Source organism: Uranotaenia lowii, chromosome 2 (genome assembly GCF_029784155.1).
Source record: "Uranotaenia lowii strain MFRU-FL chromosome 2, ASM2978415v1, whole genome shotgun sequence".
Taxonomy (NCBI): Eukaryota; Metazoa; Arthropoda; class Insecta; order Diptera; family Culicidae; genus Uranotaenia; species Uranotaenia lowii.
This window is the reverse complement of record NC_073692.1, coordinates 334,610,126-334,629,068: the sequence shown is the minus strand read 5'-3', so window position 1 is coordinate 334,629,068 and position 18,943 is coordinate 334,610,126. Positions and strand designations below refer to the sequence as shown.

The 18,943-nt window shown below is 33.9% G+C and overlaps 1 protein-coding gene across 5 annotated transcripts in view; it reads right to left on the bottom strand.

Moving 5' to 3' along the window:
• The window catches only part of LOC129749260 (myosin-IIIb-like), a 332,299-nt gene that overhangs the window by 157,334 nt on the left and 156,022 nt on the right, over positions 1-18,943 (bottom strand). The gene's annotated exons all lie outside the window — the stretch shown is intronic.

Here is an 18,943-nt window from a genome sequence, read left to right as displayed (position 1 = left end):
TTTGTGATGAATTCCTAAAACATTTTTCCTTGATTGTGTATACATAAAAAAGAGTAAAAAAAATGAAAGTTCTTTGTAATTATGCTGGCTCGCATTATTTTGAATCAAGAGATATATTAATTTCAATTTTTTACATACAAATCCTAGAATTTGTCAAGTTTTTCCAGGAAGTTTTGAAAAATAAATTAGGGATTTGAAGATTTTATTTTTAAGAAAAACATTTTATAATTTCTAAAATTAGAAAATTGTAAGCTATTTTTTAACAACAAGCATGACCATCCGAGGCATTGATTGAAATTTAACAACATTTAAGAAATAAAAGTAAAAGATTAAGTTTGCGGTTCAAATAAGATTTATTTTCTTCTCTTATAAACACGAATAATATAAAAAGATTTCAAATTGAAATTTTGTTATGAAGAATCTGCAATATAAATTATGTTAAATATAATACCAGTAAAATTTGATTTCAGTTGAACTTAATCTTAAAAATTATGTACATGTTCTTGGTCCACAAAAATTGTCATTAAAAATTTATATCCGGATTAGAATCCAGTGAAGTAGAAAAAAACAAAATCAAGGTTTCTCAAAAATCAAAATTTTATTCTACATGTGTGATTTCTTTTGATTTGTGTTGAAACTGTCGCTGGTTGAATATAAAATTTTTATTTTGAATCCAATATCCAGACAAAAAATAAAAGAAATCAGAACCAAAATTGGGCCACTGCGTTTGCTTGTAATTTAAATCTTTTAATAAAATTTTCACATTTATATTCTAATCTTGATTATAAAACTTATCTTTGAGCTGAATCTGAATTATTAAATTTCGAATCTGAGTACTGCCTTTTCAATTTGATTTCAAAATCTGATTTCCGAATTTGAAAACGATTTTTTAATCAAAGATCCAGATAATAATGCTTATTTATTATGAGCCAAGAAGCGAAATTTGGATCTGAATTTCAACAAGACATCTTCAATTTGAATTCTGAATTTTTGGCCTTCTATCTGAATTATTACTTCAGTTATTTATTCGAAATTCAACTTGTAAATCTGAATAAAAATTAAGAATGATGAAACTTTTTCAGATTTTTAAATTCTGGATCACCATTATGAAACCTTCTTGAGTCCAATTCTGTTGAACAGTAAAATGTAATTATTTCAAATCTTAAAAATGGTTTGTAATCTAAAATACTTTCTTTTCATGTGGCAAAATGATGAGTATCTTATATAACAGTTTGAAATGCAAAACCGAGATTCAAATCAGGGTCTTTTTTGTCAATGAACATCCAAGCTGAAGTTCAGTCACAACAAACTGGATACAGAATTCGACTTCTTATCACAGACATCGAATTTTAATGTTTATGAGCAAATTTTGAACCGAAAAATCTAGAATGGTTCGGCTTCCCTGACATTTTTTAGCAAGTATCCGTGACATTTTCTCCTATACGGTTATATGCGGTCGACGGTATTGATGGCTAGTTGGCCTTAGCCATAACCTGTAAAACATGATTTGGGTTTGGTCTTATCGTTGCCAAGTTGTTATGACAAAAATGAATGTTCCCTTTTTATAATTCATTTTACAACTATCTACATGGGTAGAAAATATTAAATTCAAATTTGCAGATTTTTAAAACAGTCGTGTAGCTCCATTTCAGTGGTAAAAGAAAAATGTAAAATTTTTAAGCTTGATGTCGTGAAATTTATGATAGCTACTTATGCAGTAGAGAGTGATGATGATGCGGAAACTGTGTCATATTTCGGTTCAATCACTACAAATAACAAGAAGTTGTACAACAGGACGTGTTCAATCCAGTTATTATATCCCTGTTACTTATTAAGTACGTCCTTGAGGAATGAACTCATTACTGAAAATTAATAGATTTGATATTTAATTTTTTACTTGAACTGGAAAAAGAAGTACTTTCAAAACATTGGTATTTTCTTTAAAAATATATTGATTTTCAAATAAAATTTTTAAAGATAAGTGCAAATATAGAAAGCTCATTTGACCTGGCTTCACTGGGCAGCATTCAAAATCAAAACATTGTCAACGCAGCTGGTTTCTCGAAGGGACAAATACGTAAATTTTGTTTTATAGAAATCGTGTTCTCGGTAGGTACTTTTCATTAAATTAATCGTTTGATCCTTGTTTTGAGGTTAGGACTGAGGCCTTTTGGTAGGATAGTGTTCGTAAAGAACAGTCAATATATCTGAATATCAGCCAATACCAAAATTTTCAAATAAAAATCATGAAGAAAAACACTTGACCTTTATCTTTATAAATCAGTGCGTGAATTCAAAGTTTTTACCTTCCATAAAAATTCACATAAATTTTAATAAAATTTACTTAAAAAATTTAAAGGCAAATACATAATTTTATTGACTCAATTCAAAATTTTGTATGATTTTGCAATTAATGCAAAAAACAGTCAAAATCTTGGTGATTTGGCAAGCGTAGTCTTAATCTTATTAAAATTCGATAATCGGGACTAAATTTCTACCAACAAAAAAGACATTTTTTGGAAAATTGTAGTAGAAATATTAATTTTGGATAAAATTTTGAAATTTTTTTTTTTATTTTGAATCATTTTAGTCGTTCATCAAAATTTGAGTAGGAATTTGTAATTTTGATATTTGAGACGAATATTTTGCTTGGCATATTTGGACCTTCGTGGAAGGGTTAGATCCCCAAACCACCCCCCTCTCTTGTTACTTCGGCCATGGTAGGTGGAATGGCCGTAGGATAATGGTCCTGAAAAGCATGCAAGATATTATACTCTACACTCATAATTTGAAGACGAGCGGGGGCGCAACGAGCGAGGTGTTTAGACCAAGTGGAGCGTGATCTGGCGAACGTGGGGTGCCCGAGAAATTGGAGAACGGTTGCTATGAACCGAGTGAATTTTAGGAATTATGTTCGTCAAGTTATGTCGTGAGACGGAATACTATGTAAATAAATAAATAATCATAATTCGAAATTCTTTATCAATTTTGATCATTAAGTATGATAATTCAAGAGTAACAATCTTAACTCAAAATTAATTCAAAAGCCTCGAAAATTAATTCCGGTTCAGAATTCTGCCTCAGTTTTTCAAAATTTTCTAGCTTGTCGATAGAAGTTGGTCTCTGAACATTAAATTTAAAATGAGATTATACTCATTGCTGAATGTTTCTGGTTCTATATTATTTAAATCCTAATTGCATTCTTTTTTCTTATTTTGAATTCTGCATCCAGATGGGATTATTGAATCTTGAATCATCATTAAAAAATAGATATAAAAAGCTGTTTTGCAACCCCTCAAATTTGGTTTTGAATTTCATTCAAAATTGGATACCTAATTTTTAAAACTCTCATGCGTTTTCAATATTTAGATAATAACATTTCAAATATTCAAAAACTATTAAGAAACCATCCTGAGTATTGTTTGGCATTCATTCGAAGTTCTCAGAATTAATTCTTTAAAATCCCATTTTCAAAAAAGTTAAAAATTAATACTTCTGCAAAATTCAAAGATTACAAAGCTTTAAAATGGTGATCCAAAATTGTTAACTTAGAATAAATTTAAGAATATTTTCTTTTTTATTCACATTTAATTTCAAATTCTAATTAAAACCCAAAACATCAGAATTAAAATTATAGGCTATTGGGTGAGAGTTTTAAACAAATTTCAAATCTGAGCTTGGAATGAAATTGCTGATTTGGAATCTTAATTCAGAAATCGTTTATTTATATTTCTGTAATTGCAAATTCAAATTCTGAAATCAGGTGCAGAATTAAGATTTAGAATTAATATTCGAAATTTTATTCAGATTCAGCTTGTTAATGAGTTTCACAATCAAGATTAATGTATCATGATGGAGAATTTATATTACAATACATCGCGTACTTATAATTTTGTTTGTTAGTTTAATTCCAGATTTTTGAATATTTCAGCGAGTTGTTTTGAATTAATAACTCAGCTAAAAACAATAAGTTTGAAGTGAAATTTTAGCTTGTTTTGTCATTTTTCAATGAAAAATCATTTTTTTTAATCATATGCAGAATTTTTTATATAAAAATTGATTTTCGATAACAAAATTTACTTGAATAGCAGGGAATTTCATATTTTTTGTGTACTCTTACTCTGTTAACTTACTCTATGTTCAAATAGAAAAAAAAAATAAGTTCACCAGTTTTTTCAAGAAATTCGAAGATTTAATTTGTTACTAAAGGATTCTTTATAATAATACAGCTCCATTCCAAAGATTAGAAGACGTATTTTCAAAAGTTAATATGTTGTACGAAAAACTGGTGGCAAAAAATTTAGAATTGAATATTCAAATACCTAGTCGAAAAATTCTTTGAAATTTGAATTATTCTTGCATTGTTTGAGGAAGAATATCATAGCATAGTATTGGTCACCAAACACACACACACACACACACACACACACACACACACACACACACACACACACACACACACACACACACACACACAAAAGCGCGCGCGAGGCGGTTCTTCGTGCTTAAACTAAAGCTATGATTATTTAGTATCCAGGCACTTGATTTCGGTGATTGTTACGTTACTTCAGCTCAGATATGCATAAATTTAGCAGAGTTGTGTTGTTTATAAAAAGGACTGTCTTGCCTATTTTTTCAGATTTTTAAATTAACGTGTGTTTGAGATATTTAAGATTCAAAAAGTCATGATGAAAATAATTTTGCACAATCGCCTTAGAAATTCTTCATAGTTGATTTTAAAACTCATGAACTTTTTCTTAACTTTTTTTGGCCAAAATGGTTAAAACGTATAAAAAAAACCTATCTATGATGCTCACGAAGTTCAACCCAAGCATCGTAGTGGAACCCTTGATCTCAACTATGGTAAAATCTCTATGGTTATTTGGGATTATTTAATTCAGACCCTTTAACTATGAAGTTAATCCTTTTCCGGCCGGCAAAAAGTGTTTCCTGTCTATTAGATACCCAGCAAATAACTTAAAATGAGCAGTTCCATGGATCGCAATCTGTGCAACCGGTTTTTACGCAATGTGACAGATGTGTTCTGATAGACAAAGAAAATTATGTTAAAACCGAATTTAAGAGGTCAAATTCTTCGAGATGCCTACTCATGAAAAGGTTACAACCAGATTCCAATTGATTCTTCTTTGCATTCAAATTTGCAACAATATTATTTTTGCTTAGTACCCGAAATATGTGAAAATAAAATATTTCATTATTTTTCTCTTCATATACATACTCGTCGTTTTTTTTTCTTGACATTTTCTTCGAGAAAAAAAACATGAAATGAAGGGTTAATTTTTTTACAAAAGTCATGATTTGTGAAGTTAAATTCAATCATTCGCGTATTAGTAACACTGCTGTATTTTTTCCGATTGCTATTAAACTTAGTGTTTCAGAATCGTTTCTCATTTTCAAAGAAGATATTCTTGTTAGAAAATGTTAAAGTTTCATCGAAAAACTCAAAAATTTCCTTTTTTGTGAACTCATTTGCGGCTGTTTTTGATCAGGTTTTAAAACAACTCTATTTGATATAATTAAAAAAATTTTATGCTCAATGAATATTTGTAGGCTGTAAAACGCAAAAAAAAATCAATCTTTTAAATTTGTGTTAAGCTTTACGTGAAGATTTCAAATTTTCCAATGGCAATGATTCTAGCACTTAAACATGTAATTTCCGGCAGTTTCATCACTTCGTTCCCGCCAGCATCTTTAATATCTTCACAGCTCTTTTTATCGAGCCCATTCATGCGTACATTCTCGCCATAAGTATACATATGAAAACATATAGATAAGTTTGTAAACATATTCGCCGAACGTCCCGATTCTCATACGACAACAGGTCGACGTACATACATACATATCTCCAAAAGATGCCAGCAGCCGTCAGATTCTGCCGGGCGATAACCAACCAGAGAAGACCGAAGTGTGACGTTTGAAGCAGCAAAATGTCTGAATTCGCCACGCACGTCCGCACTAAATTTCACTAAACAACCGCTGCATCGTCGTGAAATACTAGTGAGAAAACCGAAAAAGAAGCGTGCTATCGAGGGGAAGCGTTGAGATGGCGCGAGAAAGATATGCTAAGTGGTCCCATAATGGCTTTTGCTTATGGGCAATTTCGAGCGGTTTTTTTTCTCTGCCCCACGATTACGGTTCGGTGAATTGATTTATAGATAACAAGATACGCGGGAGGCACGTGAGTTTAGTTTGCTTATTGGCCATATTTACCTGACATCGCGTCGCGTAAGTGCCATTAGGTTTCGAGAATTTGTCTGTAAAGGGTTGGGCCTTATGATATGGCGAACCGACATCCTCGACCAACGATAAATGGACAAAATATGTGCCCCGCCCGCAATGATGGGTAATGAAGGGATTGAAAATAAATTTATTTGTCCTGAAATGTATGATATTTGATCGAAGTCAGGGCTGACTGAAGTGGAAGCTTTAAATGTCTCATAAGGAGGTTTTTTACTCCCCATAAGTTATAAATGATTTTGTATTGCGACTTATAAACACATGATTTTTTGTGAATTTTCTAAACTTCCTAAAAAATTGAAATCATTCTACAAAAGCACATAACTTTATCATTTTTCAAGGGAAATCAGAGCCATTAAAAAAAAAAAATATTCAAACAAATCAAAGCAGAAAACTTCTACATGAAAATTAAAAATAAGCTTTATTAAAAAACGTTTGCATCATCACATATTCTATAAAAATATTTGAAGTCCATTTCACGTTACAATTTTTATCTGAAGTCATCAAAATGGATCATTAAATCCTGTAAGAGTTATGGTATTGTATCAAAAACCGGCAATTCTCATATCACTGCATTCCAGTGTTTGGCATATCTGACTCGAAAAACAGCCCCTCCAATTCAATCGGTTAATCGGTCAATGTTAGCGATCGCTAATTAAAACAGATAAAATGTACTGTAAAAATTATCGCTTTAAGTTGAAAGCGCTAATTGCTAACCGCTTACTGTTGACTAAAAAAAACGAAGAGGTATAAATTTTTTGTATTACACCAGATAATGCAAATGCAGTTATTCAAAACTTCCACAACAAAACGAAAAATCATTTGAAGCCCTCAGACTCAGAGGGATATGTGGGATAATCATCGATATCAAGTTAAGTATACCAATCGATTCTTCATATCTTAATTTACATCATTTTTAAAAACAAAGAAAAAATACCGCCACCTTGAATTTTGAAGATCGTTTTCTCGAAACAATAATTTGGTCACTTAAATCCTTCTGAATCTAAGCCCCTAAAATAATAGCTAGGAAGGATTTTTATGAAAGTACTTAGCCTAAATAGTAAAATTATTTTGTTTTGTTTTGTTTTTCAGAATGCGAGTAGGCTTAAAGCGGTGCGTTATCCAAACATACGGAAAAGATGTGCCTTAAATTAAATTCTTAAGAATTCTTAAGAATTCTTATTATTCCACGTTTCTAACCGTGGATCTTCTTACAATTTCTATACGAACCTAAATCGAAGGCTTAATGACCAATTTAGTTCACAGCTTAACATGTCAATTTATTCTATGATAATATTTTCTCATAAGAATTGATCTTTGAAGTCAAAAGAAAGTACTGTTTTTTTTAAGTTTTCTACTAGGTACTTAACTCTCACTGCATACGAACATATAAAGGAGAATAGGGATATTTGATCCCTATTTCTTATTTTCAACACATCTTTTTTGAACTCGCCGCCTTTTGCATTTTCTGACAGCGTGTAAATTCAAGTGTATATGTTCCAAAAGTTAGAACGATACATGAAACCGTAAATGAACTAGAAGCATTTTCGTGAGACGAATAAAACTGTAATATTTTTTAAGTTGAAGGATACTTGACCGGGCTTCGACCAGACTGAACTAACCGCCAAAAGAATTATAAAATTATAAAATAACCGAAACGAAATCTCGAACAATTTCTATTCTAGATCGAAAAAGCGAGTATTTTTGACTGAAAAGAATACTTTGCATTAAAAACTATTGATTTTGGCTCATAAACGTTGAGGATTTAGCCTCTTGATGAAAATAATTTCACATAAATGGCGTTCTGTTCGGTCTGGTCGAATCCCGACCACTTGATCCTTAAGGAGATTTGATCCTTAATTCAGGGTGCCCTGATCCTAGGCAATAATCTAGCAAAGTCCAAAGATTAAAGTTCCTTTGACTATTTTTTCCCATATAAGTTCTCATTTCGCAGTTCGTTAGTTTCAGACGAAGTGAATTTTTAAATTTTTTCTACTACAATAAGGTTATTGCATACTGCAATTTTCTAGTTTTAAGATGAATACAGTATTTTGAGTACTATTGAACAGAAAACTACTAGATAAGCATTAGTTATTGGACAAATATAAGTAATTTCGTGATAACCAATGATCAAGATCCATTCAGAAGAGATATACATCTTTTTGGAATCTAGGGATCAATTAAAATCATAACAGACATTTTGGAAAACTTTTTCTTAAAAAATGGGAGTTTACTGGTGCTTTGAAAATATGGTAAATTTTCAAACAAAGTTCAATTACACGAAAAATAAAATATTCGAAAATTACCGAGATAACAGCATTGTTGTTTTTTTCCATTTGGCACATTTTTCCAGAACATGTATATATGTACATGATATATGTAAGACATTCGGGTTCCGAGATATAGCACAGAAATCATCTATCCTCAGGGATCAAGTATCCTCATTCTCCCCTAAATTTTTCCTCGAAGGTTCTTTTCACATTTTAAGCTTAATTCAGTTAAATTTCAATGAATCAAAATTTTATAAGCAATTATAAAACCTTATAAACTACTACATTTCTTTTACTGTTTACCAAATTAAAACTATTGTACAAAATTTCTTGGCATCTTGGCGTCTTCGAGGTCAATAAAACTTGTTCCAATGACAACTAATTTTTTCTCAACATATTCATGTTGTAAAGTGTAAAAAAAACAATAAGCTGATTAAAGGATACAAACATCGCTAACCACTTGAATCGGATTGTCTCCTCAGCCAAATAAAATATATTTCGATCAGTAATAATCCATGAATAAAAAAACATTGAATTAAGCGTTCATTAATTAGCGGAACCAAAAAATAGCGGGACAATTCGCTAGCTTAATCAAAATCCATCGGCAATAATAAACCACTAACAAAAAGTAAGCGAAATAGCGAGTGATTAGCGGGTTAGCGCTTTTTTGACAAACACTGCTGCACTCACATATGCAGGAAATTCTACAGAGTTTTAAGCAAAATTAATTTTAAGTTTCAATCAGTAACGCATGTTAACAATATTAATCCTTTCCCGAACTTCAAATTTAAGAGCTGAATTTGATTAATTTGAGGGCACTGAATCCAAAAGTGCATGTAGTTTTTTTACCATTTCTATTTATTTTAAAGATTCAGATTTTGTTTTATTTTTTAACTGTTTACCATTATGAGAATTTATTGAAAATATTAGCCGATTTTGAACTTTAAAAAAAAAAGAGGAATATAATATCTCGGTAACCAAAACAAGAATAGCATCACTATGAGTTCGGCTTGTATAAATATCCATAATTGAAAATCGTCAATATTTTCTACTATATTTTTTTTTTAATTGTTTAATGGACAAAAATATGAACAAAAAAAAGCGTGGCAAAGAAAGTACCACTCATGTATTTCTACTTAATTTGGATTATTTTAATTAAGGAGATTTATACCAATCCAACAGGTTTTGAGCTTAGATTGCCTAAATGTTTTCAGCATGTATCCGAGGCGGACAAATCCGAGCTATTTCATCTGAAAGCTATCAAAATCCGGACATTTAATTTCAAATTGTCGATCCGGAATCCGGGCAATATCTGGGCAAATTTGGACAAAACCCAAAATTTATACAATTGTATTTTGGGCTTTAAAAAAACATTTCATGACTATTTTTATAAATCTTGTTCAAAAAATTACGTTTTTGGCGAATAAATGAAAATTTTTACATCACAATTTGATTTATTTTTTGTTTTAGAGAAATTATGTGAGCAAATCCAGGCTAAAACCATACATTTTTTAATGAAATCGAGGCAACCGGGTCGAACCGGACTGTTGTCAAATATTGTTTTTAATATCCGGGCAAAACTGGACAATCTGGTAACCTTATTACAAGCTATTTTTACGGGATTTTCCTGTGGAACCGACGAATTTGACATTTCAGCATAACACTTCATTAAACTACATAATTCCATCACCAACATGACGTGAAATTATGAAACATAGATTCTAGGCGAAATTTGAACCAAATGGCTTTTTATTCAAAAAATTTCCTTTTTTTTCAGTCAAACGCTTTTTTTTTTTAAATTCTAGTGTGCTGGATGTGTTTGGTAAAAAAAAATATGAACTTGGTACCACGTGAACCGCTTGGAATTTTTAAGATCACTAAACCAAATAATTAGAATAGCATCATATGTATCCAGTTAAGGATTAGTTATTTTAAGTTCCCATCATCCCTTAAAAAGGTGTACTTAAATCCTGGTTCAGATTCGATTCTAAATTCTCATACAAAAATGTTGATGTTTAAGATAGGCGTTTCAGTATTTTTAAGATATTTTTTACGAATATAAAAAAGAAAATAAGGAAGCATTCTTAGATTTTGTTTCATATTCAGGCTCCATGTTCTTGAACTAAGTTCTTAGACATAATGAAAACATAATAAAGGTCTAGAATAGCGATTAAGAATTGAAAAATCGTGACTAGATAAATGATTCGAAATTTATATTCAAACTCACACTTACTTTTATAAAGATAAGCAATAAATTATTGGAATAATGTATTCAGTTCGAAATCTTTTACTTCAAAATTTAAATGAAAGATTTTGATTTAGTTCGATATTCAAATTTGATATTCAAATTAGAAATTAGTATTCAAAATTCAGTTTCAAATTCAAACTCACAAATGCGTTTTACAATCAAGATTACCATTTTATATTTGAGGAATTTGAATCGCAAAAGATTGCAGAATTATAAATTTTTTTATTTATTAAATTTTCAAATTTCATCCAAATAAACACTGCTGTAAAAGTAAAATTTCAGTTTATTTTGCAATTTATGTTTTATTTAAAAAAAAAGATAGATAGATGGAAGATCGAAAGAAAATTGATATTTTCTCGGTGTATTGTTTACAATCACTGATATTGAAGTTTAAAAAAAAAAATCAAACAAAATTTTTAAATTTGGATCGAGTTTGCATTACTTTTGGATCGCGAAATTTTAATTTATTTCTTTTTATTTTGAAATTTTATTCAAATTTATTGATGGCTTAATTAGCTCATGAGTTTAGCAGATTCAACTTATTTGATTTAAGCATTTAAAAAGTTTTAATTTCAACTGAAGTAAATCTTCCAAACTCTCGAGCAAATTCAAAGATTTAAAACACCGTTAAAAGCAATTTCCCTACATTCATAATTAAAGCTTAGTAATTTAGCTTACCATTTAAAATATTTGAGAATGTTTGTACAATCAAAAATTAGGATATACATAAGACGAACAACTAATAATGGCAAACAACTTTAAAATAATATTTTCTGAAGTTTTTTTTAAATTATTTTTTTATGCATTGTTTAAACAAAATTATCAAAGAAAAATCAGTGACCAAACCCCCCCATCCCCCAATGGAGGGCTTGAAGAAAATCTATTAAAAAACCTTTAAAAACTTTTTTAACACTAGAAAACGCTTAAAAATTCAGTTTAGTATTTAACTAATTCAGAGATATAAAAATAATGCAATAACTTGCTCAAAGTTAATTTCAAGTACTAAACCAATTTTTTTTTTGATATATTTTAGTGGTACTTTTCTTAGTTCGCACCCGTTTTCCATATTTTTGGTCTTCAACGCTAATTGGTTCACCCAAAAACAGTATACTCATGCCAGATTTATCCGTTGCACAGTTTAAGACAAATTATAGAATAAAATTTTTTACAAATTTCAATGATTCATATTTTAACAAGCAAAACTAACAGTTGTGGTACTATTCTTGTTTCCTTCATCTTATTAAATTTGAAATGAAAATTTTTTGAATGGATTGATTTTCGGCGATTTCAGTCACGAAAAAATCTTAAAATGATTTGCAAACAAACATCAGTAGTGGTTAGGTGGAAAACAACATCCAAAATAGTGAAAATCATTTTATATCCGTTTTCGTTATCAAAACTTGCAAAGTGTTATATCCAATAACAACTGGACTTACATTTCCCGATAAGACAGTTTAGCAGATTCAAAAAACTTTTTGGACAATTAAAACGAGAAATTTCAACTTCTTGAAAAAGGCATAATAAATGTCGAAACGTCGGATGAAGAAATGAAAATCGTTTTAAGATTTTTTCGTGACTGAAATCGCTGAAAATCAATTTATTCATTACCCAACCAGTCGATAGATTTTTTCTAAGAAATTTTTGTTTTGATAAAATTATCTGTTAGTTCCACTTAAATTGCCGGACCCAGTAATATTTGTAATCCAAATCGAAGAGTGTTTCTAAATTAAGTTCAAGTTAAAAATCTACTTAACACAAATCAAATATGCACGAAGAATCTTGAAAAATTCCTTAGAGGAGTAAACTTTATACCACAATTATGAATCATCATCAGTTTGATAGACTTTGGAGGCAAAGGGGTATAAGTGCAGCACTTATACCCCTTTGGCTCCAAATAAAAAGTAAATTTCAGTTAGCAGGATTTTTTCAACGAGATCTAAACATAACAAAAGAGTGAAATAAAATTATGATTAAAATAGCATATGATGATTGACAGTCAAGGATTCGTTCTAGATGGTTATCTCGATTTTTTCCATTTTGTCACTTATACCCCTTTGGCTCCAAGGGCCTCATATGTCATCTTCACGTAAATAAATCTGCGAGGCATTCGAAATTTTCTTGGTGTATTGTTTACTATCATTGATATTGCAGTTTAAAAAAAATCTAATTTAAGCAAATTTTTTTAATTTGGAGCGAGTTTGCACGCAAATTTTTAATTTCTTTCTTTTAATTTTGAAAATTTTATTCATGTTCATCGATGACTGAATTTGCTCAATATTTTGGTAGATTCTGCCTTTTTGGTTAAGCATAGTATAAGTTTTAATTTCAATTGAAGATTTTCTTTAAAAAGTAATTCTATGCTCAAATCAAATAAGCTAAATCTTCCAAACTCTTGAACAAACTCAAAGATTTAAATCACCGATGTTATTTTTCTTCATTTTGTTCTTAAGGCTTAGTTACACAAACTTAGCTTACCATTTGAAAGATTTGAAAATGTTCTATTATAAATTATGATATAATACTAACAACTATTAATGTAAGGGAACTCTAAAATTAATACTGAAATGGTACATAAAATAACATTTTTAAAAGTTTATTTTTTATTTATGGATTGTTTAAGCAAAATAATCAAAGAACAACCAGTGACCAAACACAACCCCCACTCCCTATCTTAAAAATCTTTAAAAATCCTGTAAAACCTTTTCTTATATAAGAAAACGCTTTAAAATGCATTTAACCCTTCGTTTCATAAAGTAACAAATTTGCAACAATTTATGTATGAAAACAGTGAAAAATCGTATTTTATTTGAATTTTTTTCTTGATGTACTCATCATTTCCGACTGTTAAAAATGATTTTTAAGGAAAAAAAAGAAATCATTAAATGAAGGGTTCAAATTGTTCAAGGTGCAAAAATAATGCAATAGCCTGCACAAAGTTAGTTATAAGAGCTAATCCTAATTTTGTTAAAATACTTGAGTGGTACTTTTCTTATTTCATACCCGTTTTCCATATTTTTGGTTTTCAACGCCAATTGGTTCACCTAAATGAAAGTTAAGTTATGTGAGATTTATCCATTGCAAAATAAGACAAATCGTGAAAAGAAATTTTGAAAAATGGCAATGATTCATATTTTAACAAGCAAAACTTATAGTTGTGTCTTGTTTTCCTCACCTTGATTAATTTGAAATCTACTAAAATTGCCGGATCTAGTAATACTTATTATCCAAATCAAAAAGTGTTTCTCAATTAAGCTTAAGTTAAAAATCAATTAACCTAAATCAAAATTCCACAATCATGAAAAATTCCTTAGAAGAATAAACTTCATAAATCAACTATGAATCGTCAAATCATGAAAAAAGGTAGAACTCTTTTCTAGTTTAAGTTTTCATAGAAAATCAACGATAAAAAAAAATTCTGCTCACTGCTTATTAAGTAAGAAGGTTAAAAATCACTTTACAAAAATTGTTTGGCAATAATTTGTCAATATTTTTTTTTATATCTAGACAATATATAGGAGTTCAACAAAACAAAACTGTGTCAGAATTTATTGAGATAAACTTAAGTTATCTGGAAGTGATTTTTTTTTTAAATCAATTCAGAAGTTTTGGAGATATATGCTATGGGATCTGGTTTACAAATTATTTCCAATCTTTGGCTTTTGTGTTAGTAACAGAAATAGAGACATTAACAGACTTGCATTTTCAATTCATAAGTGGTTATCTACACTTACAAAAAAAGACGGAAAATTGATAATTCCAATGCGTAATTTCAAATAATTTCCACTTTTCATCGACTTGAGGTTCATATCCAAAATTTTCACCAACATATAGTATACTACCACTTGTTGTGTTTTGAAAATTTCATTTTAATTTATTTTTCTAATCAAAGAAGAATAAAATAACTAACTTCTCATATGTTTTTCAAGTGGGTTCTCAATGCGTTTTGACAAATTAATCATAAATGGTCGTGATTTTTTATTTTTCCTAAAAATCATTCCACTTTAACCATACATGAATTGTTGCAAATTTGTTACTTTATGAAACGAAGGGTTAATATATAAACACAAGAAATACTTATGCTATTGATTACAGTGTCACACAACCATAAATCTAGAGCTGGTAAAATTTAGATTGTTCAGATCGTTAATTGAACTTATTGTAAAAATTTCTATAAAAATTCAATATTCACTCATTTTGAAAGTTTTAATATTGTAAATTTCATCTCAAAAACCGTTATCATACAATGTAGAATACCTATCCCTAGAAAAAGCCACCATATTATTAATGCCAGTCTCGTTCACCAGACAGTCACTTCATCCTAAATACGAGACGTCTCAAAAGCTCTGTATAGCGTACAGCGACTGGCTCTTCCCAGGGCGAGTGCTAAAGATGTCGAAAGACGATAATCGCGAGCTGGCTAGCTGGATGAAGATTCCATCCATCAATGACAGCCACCTTGTCCTGGAAATTCATGTCGGCGAAGTCTTTCTTTTTAATCAAACCTAATCGTTGCCAAACAGAATTTGTTTCAACATCCTTCCACAACTTGAGATGCCATCCTAGTCCCAGGAATTTTTTTAAAGCAGACATTTTTCTTGATTTTTCGATTTCGATTTCGATTTCTAGCGCCCTTTGATGACACCGGCGATGTAGTTCCTCATTCGAGATCCAGTTGCCAGGCCACCAAGCGCGGATGATGTTCCGCAGGCAGCGGTTTACAAATACTTGCAGTTTTCGCGTCGTCACCGCATATGTGCACCAAGTTTCGCACCCGTACAGCAATACGGATTTGACGTTTGAGTTGAAGATTCGGATTTTTGTTCGTAGAGAGATCTGGCGTGACCGCCAGATGTTTCGGAGACTCGCAAACGCAAATCGGGCCTTTCTGATCCGGGTTTCGATGTCTTTCCTGGTACCACCATCAGGCGTTATCTGGCTACCAAGATACTGGAAGCACTCCACTTTCTCAACTTGTTGCCCAGCTACCATGAAACTGGAGGGATCTCCTGTGTTGATCTCCATCGACTTGGTCTTTCCGACATTGACTTTGAGACCTGCTGCCTTGGAACTTTCGGTGAGGTCGTCGAGTTTGCTCTGCATGTCCGGTTGTGTTTGGGCGAGCAAAACAATATCGTCAGCCAGGTCAAGGTCGTTCAGTTGCTCCATTGTTAAAGGATTCCACGGCAATCCTCGGTTCGGTGCACAGTCGATCGATCCAGTCAGAATCTCATCCATTACGATGAGGAAAAGTAGCGGTGATAAGATACATCCTTGTCTCACTCCAGCAGTTACCGGGATTGGTTCGGACAAGACACCATCGTGCAAGACCTTGCACGAAAATGCCTCGTATTGTGCTTCGATGAGATGGACTAGTTTCTCTGGGACCCCTCGTCGCCTTAGAGCCGCCCAGATGTTTTCATGATTAAGTCGGTCGAATGCTTTTTCGAAATCAACGAACACCAGCAGAAGAGAGTCCTGGAATTCGTTGATTTGTTCCAGTATGATTCGTAGCGTTGTGATGTGGTCCACACATGATCGTCCGGATCGGAATCCAGCTTGTTGCCGTCGGAGTGTAGCGTCGATTTTCTCCTGGATCCTGTTCAGGATCACTTTGCAGAGTACTTTGAGGGTTGTACAGATCAACGTTATGCCTCGCCAGTTACCGCACTCTGTCAGGTCTCCTTTCTTCGGGACCTTTACGAGGATACCCTGCATCCAGTCGGCCGGGAATGTTGCAGTATCCCAGATGTCAGCGAAAAGACGGTGCAACATTTGTGCTGATAGGGCAGGGTCGGCTTTCAGCATTTCAGCAGGGATGCAATCGATCCCAGGTGCTTTGTTGGATTTCATGTTTTTGATTGCCGCTTCTATTTCAGCCAGCGAGGGCGCTTCCGAGTTGACGCCATTTATGCGACTTACTGTTGGCGCTTCAAGCTGCGGGTTCTGTTGGCCATCGCTATTCGTGACTCGGAAGAGTTGTTCGAAGTGCTCAGTCCATCGTTTGAGCTGATCTGTTCGATCGGTCAATAACTGACCTGCTCGGTCTTTCAGCGGCATTCTTGCATTAGTCCTTGCACCACTGAGGCGGCGAGAGATGTCATAAAGTAATCGGATATCTCCATTGGCGGCGGCTCTTTCCCCCTCTTCGGCTAGGGAGTTTGTCCAGGCTCTCTTGTCTCGTCTACAAGCTCGTTTAACTGCCTTTTCCAGTTCCGCATATCGTAAGCGGGCGGCTGCTTTGGCTGACCCGGTACATGCCTGCTCAATTCCGACTTTCGCCTTTCTCCGATCATCGACCATCCTCCAAGTTTCATCCGACATCCATTCACTCCTTCTTCCACAAACTTTACCGAGAGTACCATGGCTCGTCGTGATAAAGGCATTCTTGATTCCACACCACTGTTCTTCGACTGTTCCGTCTGTCGGCAGCTCCGAGGCTCGGGATTCTAGCTGTTCAACGTATGCCCTTTTCACCTCTGGATTCTCCAACCGGCGGACGTCGTATCGACACCCGACTTTCTCCTCGCGCCGTTGGACACGTGCAACTCTCAGTCGTATCTCGCCAAGGACGAGGTGATGGTCAGATGCAATGTCTGCGCTTCGCTTGTTGCGGACATCAAGAAGGCTCCTTCTCCATTTTCGGCTGATGCAGATGTGGTCAATTTGATTTTCTGTTCGGCCATCTCGGGAAACCCAAGTGACCTTATGTGCTGGTCGATGGGGGAAGAGCGATCCACCGATCACCATGTTGTTATTGCCACAAAATTCTACAAACAGCTCTCCGTTTTCGCTCATCTGTCCTAGGCCATGGCGCCCCATGATGCGCTCAAGGTCTTGATTGTCGGAGCCAATCTTTGCGTTGAAGTCGCCCAAATGGATTTGAATGTCACCCTTCGGAATTCTCTCTACCACGCTGTTCAGTTGACTGTAAAACTGCTCTTTCTCCTGCAAATCGGCAACGTCAGTTGGCGCATAACACTGGACCATTGTAAGGTTTCTAACCCGTGTTCTAAATCTGGCTACGATTATTCTTTCGTTTATCGGTTCCCATCTAATGAGGGCCGCGTAGGCCTGCGGGCTTAACAGGAAACCAACTCCTCGTTCCCGAGTAGCATGTTCTCCTCGTATGCCAGAGTGAAGCAGGACTTGCCCGGATTGTGTCTTGTGTTCTCCAGTATTAGGCCAACGGACTTCGCTCAGTCCCAGAATTTCAAGCTTGAGGCGGCTAGCCTCTCTAGCAAGTTGTTCCAGTTTGCCTTGTTGGGCAAGGGTTAAAACATTCCAAGTTCCAATTCGTGTCCGTGTTTTCATGCTAAAAGTCGTCGCCAAAGTTCCAGATCGGTCATTTCTTTCGGATTCCGTAACAAGTTATGAATCGGGAGCAGTAGGTTGTTAGCCTAAAGTCCCTATCCCGCGATGGGGCTGCCATCTTGGACTTAGCTGGCGGGAGCCGCATTTCATAAATTCAGCCGCTTGCTGCAAGACAGACGCTGTTTGAGCCGCCCCTGACCTGGAGAACAGACGCTCGGTTGTTGTTGCACGCCGCCCCTGACCTGGGGAACAGACGCGTGCGGCCACCTTCTCAGTCTGCATGCGACCAAAGCATCCACCGGGGTTGGGTACCCGATCTCCGCTTAGGTTACTCGCACCCCAGCCGGCACCGCGGGGAGGTAGAGATAGGAGTTATGAATAAGAGGTGATATGACCACTATGGGGTCTCGTGTTGCACATTATCCACCGTTTACCAGCCAAAATCGAGATTCGGGAACGTAAGTGGAGATGGATTGGGCACACGCTGCGAAAAGATGAAAACGAGATTTGCAGAGAGGCGCTTGACTGGAATCCAGAAGGTCATCGAAGAAGAGGCAGGCCCAGAAACTCGTGGCGGCGAAGCCTAGCCGCTGAAATCCGAACTGTCGACGAGAATCTTGACTGGGACCAGGTGAAGACGCTGGCTCCGGATCGTCAACAGTGGAGGTCTTTTACCACGGCCCTATGCACCGGTGGATCGGCGCGGGATCATTAAGTAAGTAAGTAAGACATTTTTCTTCGTTGGAGCATATTCTGGCATGCCACTCTAACCGAGCTATGAAATTGACAGGAACTTATGAATGTTTCCGTACGCCAATCTTATTGCCGGAACGAAAACTCTCGAGGAAATGCCAGC